This window comes from Opisthorchis viverrini (assembly GCF_000715545.1).
Source record: "Opisthorchis viverrini unplaced genomic scaffold opera_v5_452, whole genome shotgun sequence".
In the NCBI taxonomy this organism is placed as follows: domain Eukaryota; kingdom Metazoa; phylum Platyhelminthes; class Trematoda; order Opisthorchiida; family Opisthorchiidae; genus Opisthorchis; species Opisthorchis viverrini.
In genome coordinates this window covers 11,216-19,902 of record NW_008752114.1, presented here as the reverse complement: position 1 = coordinate 19,902, position 8,687 = coordinate 11,216, and positions in this window count along the sequence as shown.

The window sequence follows — 8,687 nt, the reverse complement described above, 5'->3', positions numbered from 1 at the left end:
CACCACCACCACCACCACCACCACAGAAGCTATTAACAAACACATCAAACAAGACCCCGTTTGTCAACCACTAACAGAAAGGGAATACCAGAACTACGGATTTCTGAAACCAGGCGAGGAAGTCGTAGATGTACGAAAGCCCGATTCAACGGACACCGGTTTATTTGAAGGAGACGCTAAACCAATAAACCAATGCATGCAATTAATCGCCGGCTGCAGGGACACCACAACGAAAAGCAAATTGAAAGGGATCACCCAAAGCAAAATAATGAATCACTAGAAATGGGTAATCAATCCACTCAAAGGAACGCGGACCAAAACGCAACGGCGATCGCAAACGGACCAATAAATTCACAAAGACGCTTCCGGCCAACTAGCCAATCACTTTAACGGATGATATTCGAACATTACACAAACGTATGCAGGCAAAAAGGAAGTACCCACCCAAATGCGTACTGATGATGTCTCTTCGTGTAGTGATAAAACGCTTTCAGTCAACTGTCAAGCTCACCGAACAGATCAATCGCAACCTGACCAATAACCAACAATTCAACCAATGTGAAAAAGAAACTCCAAATGGTTTAGTCAATCAAACTAAAACCTATTAGGTGGATCGGAATAATTTTTTAGGTGCCAAGAGCAAAGAGGAGGAGTAGCTAAGAACATGAGATTCAAATTGTTTTCAATTTATGAGCGTCATTCACGTCAAACTGTCCCAAATGCTTAACGCCATCCCATGAAGCAGTGTCTATTCGGTTGTAATCCCCGTGAGTGATTCGATCGGATGCTGCTGAAATTCTCTTTAATGGCAAACTCATTTTGACAACTTTCAGTCCAGTGTAAATCCTTTGGATTAATCCATCTTCCACTCACCAGACAGATCGACGAGAAACAGAAACAAAAGGCAGAAAAATGTCTAGACCAATGTTTTAGGTTCATTCGCGACAAGCGGAATTACAGATGACACTAAATTAACACTGGGAATTTTAGCTAGGCGACAGAAAACGGTTTTTCACGTACAACCTTTCTTCCACGCAAGTTAGCCTTTTCATTGGTTGCATTTTGTCAACTGCGGTGTCTCTATTCACTTTGCGAGTACCCGTTGTTCAGTTACGTCCACAGCCCTCAAGAGAAGCTCCAGATTGGTTGAAAGACTGAAAGTTCTTTTTCCCAGCCACGTTAAATCTACTTTATCTATCCTATATTATATTGCACTGTGTCGTTTTGGTCTGCTATTGTACTTCCCAGTTCGTATTTCTACGCACTCAGCGTATAAAGAAGTTGTTTCCCACTACAACCGTGTTGAGGAGGCTTAAAATGGTTCATGAACCCCATTGGTCTTGATGACATACATCTGGAGGCATACCCACGTTGCACGGAACCCCCGAACAGCGATGGACTGTTGTAACTGACTGCCAAACTCGGCTCCAGGCGCTTGGTGTCGGAAAAGACTCACCCAAAAGAGTACAAAATTATCGAGTGTGTGGTAATACTTCAATGCCACGTTTGACCTTGAATCAGGGCCGTCCGGTTGACGTTGAGTGGTTGATTGACACCACTCCTAAGCCACGCCTCAATATCTAAACATCATTACTCGTCGCTGATTGGCTGTTTGAGAGTTCAATCGATAGCTGGCTTTTCTGGCCCGTAGACTTGGCGGCCTATCTGAAGCAGTTTTATCGAAGCTGACTGTTTTAAACTGGACAATTGAAAAACATTCGAAAACCTTGACCGCTGATTCTGTTGTGCAGTTGGTCATCCTAAACGGTCATTATCTTTTGTGTTCAAACACGCAGCTCGAATTGGGATCCAAAGACTGATCTTCCAAACTACTGTTCCAAAGAATAGTTATTAAGTGCGTTCGACACCTTGTTGTAGTCATCAGCTTTTATGTACGTAGTCTGAGCTATGTCAGAACAGTTGTACTAGGACTGGGGTTTCCAATTCGATTCACATCTCGTTCACCTGATGTTATCCGTTTCAACAAATCACAATAGCTGGGGCCTACTTTTCGACAGATCGAAAGGCAGTTTGTAAAGGCATCGAACAACATTGGGTCTCCGGGTGTCCGACAAATTGGGAGTGAGAACTCTCGGGAGCATTCGAACAATGATAATTTGGAGTATTCTGGAAAGACCGGGGAGCATATCAAGAACGTGTCGTGAATCGAACGGATAGTACAATTGACTTCTTCACCTGTAACCGACTGATCGAACCCCAGTCAGTATTATGGGACTGCATGATTTGGCCAGCAGCTCACATAGTTTGCAGCACTGGTCACTACTGTTCGGCGTCTGATGGTAATCCCCAGTTGTCTTCGTATGGATCTTGTCACCAGAATCCTGCTGTTGTTCTGCGGAATGCGTGTGTGTGTGTGTGGGGGGGGGGGTAACATCCCTAGACTCAATGGTTCGGACCAAAGCTCATTCACGTCCCACATGATTGACAGTCACGTGATCAATCCGAACGAATCGTTTCATTTCAATTGCCGGGGAGTACCCAATAGACTGCCAGTATCGATCCAACGGAAGCTTAAGAAGTGGCAATACGCTTGGTGCTGAGCTGTCAAAAACGATTCGTACGAGCACTGGTCATGTGAGGCGAATCGATCGACTCAGATGATCAGTGGTTCTCTAGACCACCTTACAGCATTCATTTAGATGCAACTTGGATTTCACTGACAACCACTCGTCCGTGTCTCTTCTAGTTAGTGACCAATCACAGTTGTACATCTTATTCTACCCTATTTTAACCATTGGATAAGTACTCACGTGACAACGAGATTCCGGAAAAATAATATCTTCACTATGTTGTTTTTGAAACTATGGGAATATCCAGACCAGGAACGCAAAGGCCTCTCCAGGTTTAACCCAGATAGCTTCCCACTGGAATACTGCATGTTACCACAGGTAACTGGTCTGCGGAATCTCCTCACCTTTTACACGTCTCAAAACGGACTCACTCTAGTGCGGTCGACGAGGATACATTCGAATGTGTTTTCTGATACCTGGTTAGTGATCTGGTCAGGTATGAAATGTGAGACGGTTTGTTATCTGATGCGATGATGAGTTACAAGCGGCCTTTGTTTCCTGATATCGATCTTCTGAATTCACGAGTATGACTGGCTTTACTTGATTGGCGGGTTACTTTTGTAGGGCGGGCCTGCACACCGTTTGTCGAGTCGTCCAGAAAGGTATGTATGCATGGGGATTCTGCGGGTAATTTAGGTGACTCAGGCTGAACACTGCCCAACAAAGTACGTATATTCACCGCAGATTTCTGTTTACAAACTACCCGGGTTAGTACGAGGATAACGGGATTCCTCGAAGTAAATTATTGATGATTGCCAGGTGGCCAGAGCTGAAAACGCCGGTCTACGGGTATATTCGAACTGAAGTGCACGTCACTGTCATGGTTTAATCCACGGCCGAAAAAACTTCTAGTTCCTGGTTGAATGTTGCCACTCGAAGTGGAATAACACATGGATACTGTTGCGCTCTAGAGGTGCATTCAAAATCCCTAACTAGGCAGGCAGTTCACAAATTCTGTCACCCCTCCACCTCACTTAGGCTTTCTTCAACCAATGAACAGGTGTCTTGTCTACTCCTGGGACACCTTGAGATAGATGGGCTTTACATTCGGGAAATAAACTCATTTGCAAATCAATCTGGTTTCCACGAGAGACTCAAATGAATCTCTCGTTTATGATATTCTACAACTAAGTGTGCTGCACACAGGCCGCTCTGCGCAGGTTTCGCCCATTAGGAAGAAGGTATAAACAAGGTGTGAACGAGAGATTCATTTGAGTCTGTCCTGAATACCAAATCGATTTGCAAATGACTGTATTTCTCTAAAACAATCCAGTTTGGGTTCAGGTAGAACTCGGGGACTGCGCCTACCTGATGAGCCGGCTCCAAGAAGGGCTAAACCGGTCGTGGGCTGTCGAAGAGTCTTCAGCAACCTTGTGAGTAGCTCTCTTTATGGGCTTTACAGTATTGAAGCGACGAGAGCAGAAGTCGTTTGTTTGGGAAATTAAAAGTATCCAGAAGACAGGTGTCACGTTGTCTCAGGATTCAGGCAGGTAGTCCTGAGGTCACAATAGCTTTGTAGCGGTCACTCACTAGATCACGTGACACAAACACTCAAATCACGTAACAATTCATGTCCCAATTGCAACCTGAGCCGACAACTGGCACACTACAGTTTCCCATCCATTTTTGTTTACGCGGCCACCACCTGCGTCACGAGCCAGGCTTATGAAATTCAACCACATCAGGGCAAGCTGTATTCAGATTCGTGCAATAATCAAACTCAAATAGACACCTTTCTCTTCACACGCAACACATGAAGCTCGGTTCAAAAGCACACACAGCAAATCAGCCGAGCTTCACAAATCCCCACGTACAACTGCGGAGCACATTTGGCAGCTATACTGCACAGAAGACACGTCCCACGTTCGGAACTTCACTCGGGAACTCCCAACGGTTGTTCTCAAACGATAAGTCACTTTTCGGCTTATTCCCTTCTTGCATTGTTTTTCTAATCAAGTACACATCACTTTTGCATTTATCATCATCAGTCTGACAAACATCTTCTGATAATCAATCTAATTACGTTACAACCAAATCGCTAACAGTTCCAATTCCGACTGACTGATATCGTTATCGCGTGTATCTGGAAATGGTTGGAATCTCACAATGTTTGTCGTACGGCTTATTGTTGATGACCATGTGGAGTACAACTCAGTTTCGATCGTGCAAAACTTAGGATTTGTCGTCAATTATTCAGCTCAAAAGACCTTTTCGAACAGATGTGCAACAAAATGAGTGACCAGTATTCATAGGGTAACACTGATGAGGATGACCTTCCATTTATAGGAACCTGAAGAAAGTTTCAATGAAGAATTCGTGCGGAAAGTGAAACCAGTCTATTCTGAACAGCCGAGGTTTATTGTCTAACTGTTCCAGCCTCACTAGAAATCACCAGTAGTTCGCATTCCACAAAAGCCCACGAAGGTTGGGAACCCATCACCTTCCAGTCAGTAGTTTGATGACTTGACCGTTTGGCCACGATAGCAGTCATCCTTCGATCACAGAATTCACATCAAATGGCCACACGAGTTGCCTGACTCCCCGAATGACAACTTTGAAGGACGGGTGTCGCTAGACCCTGTCTAAGCGTGTTGAGTCGGTGGCCGGTGTTCAGATGGCTAGCCGGGAGGTCGTGGAGTTTCGTGCGCATAGCTGCACAGTGCTTCTCGGCTTCTCAGCATAGGTTGGTTTCACTGGTGGGATGAAATCTCCCTTCAAATATAAGATTTACTGGACACATAATTCTAACATGCACTTACGTAGAGCTAAGTATTGCTACCTGGTGAAAAGTGAACGTGGTGATCGGACATGATTTTTCCTCACGAGTGAATCGGAGACTAGCTAAGGTTTATTTTAATGCCAATGACTTTAACACAAATCGCCTTCTAGACAGAGTTTTTGTTTGCCATTTTTCGCACTATTATTGTGCAACGGCAGATGTTCAAACCATTGCAGACTTCGTTGTGGCTGAGACCGGTGTGGCAGGTGTTTGCCTGGTTCCGTCAAACTCCCGAATGATTGATGACATGAACGATATTCAGCCTTATCGGAAGAAAAAACTGTCCGACGGGGCACAAGTTTTCTAGGAAAAACGTTTCATCGCTTTTCAGTCAATCAGACGTTTGGGATGTCCGAAGAGAGAGAGACTAACGCGCTGGAAGGAACGTTTCGGCCTTTCCTGAGGAGGGTGGCCTCCCTACCGAAAGCGTACTTTGGCACTGCTTCAAGGTTAAGGAGAAGGTACATGATGTCCTCTTTGAAGGACATGACCTTGTAGCCAATTCGGATAGGTTTCTGATGTACGAAAAGACTGTCTTTTTGATTGTTTGATTCCGACGTATGTAGGACAAACAGAATAAATGAACACAAACTCGCCACCAAAAGACACGATCAATTCTCCTTCATCTCTGCACACAAAGATCAAGAAGGACACGAGTTCGACTGGAGCGGCGTTCGCATACTGGCTCAAGCAAGAACAAAACGAGAACGCGAATTTATGGAAGCGTGGTACTCCACCGAAGAAGCCATCAACGAACACATCGAAATTGATCCCATTTACCAGCCACTAAGAGCGAGAGAACTCATAAGAGAAGCAGGAAAGCGTCATTCAAACGGACACATCAATTGGATTGGAGGAGGCGCACGACCAAAGCACCAAATCAACCGGCGGACGCAGGGACACTAACCGCCACGGTGGGGAAGATAGGGCAGCACAAGCAACCAATCAAGCTCGGGAACGGCAGACCACAACGCAATGCGAATCAGGGTCAGAGAGAACAAGCTACTAAATTAGAGGGCGTTGGGATAACCAATTAACACAAAGGAACACAGACCACAACACAACAAAGATCACAAACGGACCAATAGATTCACTAGATTCGCTACACTTCAAGTAGCCACTCACGTCAGAAGATAACAGATAGCATTTGACTGCTATATAAACACACGCAGGCAAGGAAGGAGTACCCACCCAACTGCGCACTGATGATGTCTCCTCGTATGGTGACGAAACGTTTGCAGGCCAATCGCCAAGCTCGGCGAACAGAACCACAGCCACCTGATCAACAACCAATGGACATGATCTTGTTTCTGATGTACGAAAAGACTATCTTTTTGATTGGCTGATTTCGATGTCCCTCTTATTGTTCGGAGCATTGTTTTCTTCACGCCTCTTCTGATTAGGTTTTTGGGGTACCCGTTGGTTTGAAATGTACGAAAAGAAACTTCATTAAGCAAACTAATTTCAAGACCGAAGGACAAGACCGCAGGATTGTAGCATACTTCGAGAAAACTTTCTGCATGGGTAAAGAACATAATGTAGCTATCATAAGGCTTGATCCATTGTCTCATATCTCCATACATGAAGACCGCAAAAGGTACAAGTTTAATCTAAAATACGCGAAGATCGCGAAGGATTCGATCGCGAGTTCGGCCCCGTCTACGCAACTCTATGAAAGGGGACCGTAACATTGAGTCGGCCACCAGATCAACGGACCCGCTGTGGAGGCAAACGAGCAAGGATCGCGGGGGGGGGGACCGGATAGATCAAGTTTGAAGGCCGTCCGGATGTCTACCAATCAGAAGGCTGGTTAATCAACAGGCCAGTAGGATCGCTCACCCAAACGACCAATGATCGATCAAGGTTCAATCTGGATGAGTGGATTATATCAGTCCATGCACACAACTCTTTTCCCCATCGCTTGCCTCTTTGTACACACGAAATCATGCCAGAAGTTTTCCATCTGATGATAAAGCTGCCTTTATTCGATCCTGTGGAAACTGCGTGGTTCTGATTTCTTTCCAATCATTGGTAGCCCGTTGGGCTGTTTTAACTCACTCAAAACTGACGTTTCTCCATTGACTGTCTGTTACGAATGTCTTTTTTTGCGCCACGTTTATAGACACCCCATCTTTTGTGTTGACATTCCACGTCTTGAGATCCTGAGAATTCAGTCCTTGAATTGTTACTGATATAATTACTATGTGGAACTTCCAATTGTTTCGCTTTCAGTGGCTCTTCTTTATCGGAAAAAAATAGATTCGCAAACACTTATGAGGTTTTTGTAACCCCTCTATCAGCACACTATTGATGTACCTTTTTTGAGACATAATTTCTCACTTTCCAGTTCTTACCAGAGCACTAAATTGAACGTTTGCTAATTTAGCTCTTGGAAACTTGGAGCTAAAGCACACCAGCTAGTGAGTCTCAACAGGACGAAACGATTAGTACACCGGCGAACAGTTTTCTCAAATTCGCACTGTCGTTTTTTACAGAACGTTGCACACGTTCAAAATCCTCTAAGATAGTCTGGGTAGAACTCAGCCCACTACTTCTTTTTTGACTTAAATGCATAATCGAGCCCAACAAATTCTTGAATAAAAGGTAGAATGAAAAAACAAGGTGAATAGTTTTCTGACAGATTGGAAAATTTTGCATACAGTACCACCATTTTGTGACGGGTTGCGGTAAGTTAATCGTGCTCGTGCAATTAAAAGACTACTCAAAGTAGACTGACGGAACGCACTCTCACGTGACGATGGTGCCCCTGAACCTAATCGATTGGAGTCCCACTGACATGTATTGAAGCCTAACCCATCGCAGCTCCTTAACTATTGTAAAAGTACGTCTCCTGCATGACTGATGTTTGTTTCGTATATCTTTTTCAACGTTTATTAGGTAAAGTATGCGAAACGATGCTGCATCGTTGTGTGATTTCGAAAAGTTGTACTGCAGTCATCCCACCCTATAAAGACCATCTTTCACCATCACTATCATCATCATCGTCATCATTATCATCATCATCATCATCATCATCATCATCATCGTCTTCTTCATCACCATCACCATGATCACCATCATCATTATCATCATCATCATCATCATCATCATCATCATCATCATCATCATCATCATCATCATCATCATCATCATCATCATCATCATAATCATGGACAGCATGACATTAGTGTTCAGGACCGATACTTCACTTCCGTAATTGTCATTCGTGAATGTCATGGTTGTACGTGGGCTGGGATACTGTCAGGGCGCCCACACCTAGACAGGAGGACGATTAGGGTCCTCAACCAAACCTTCTG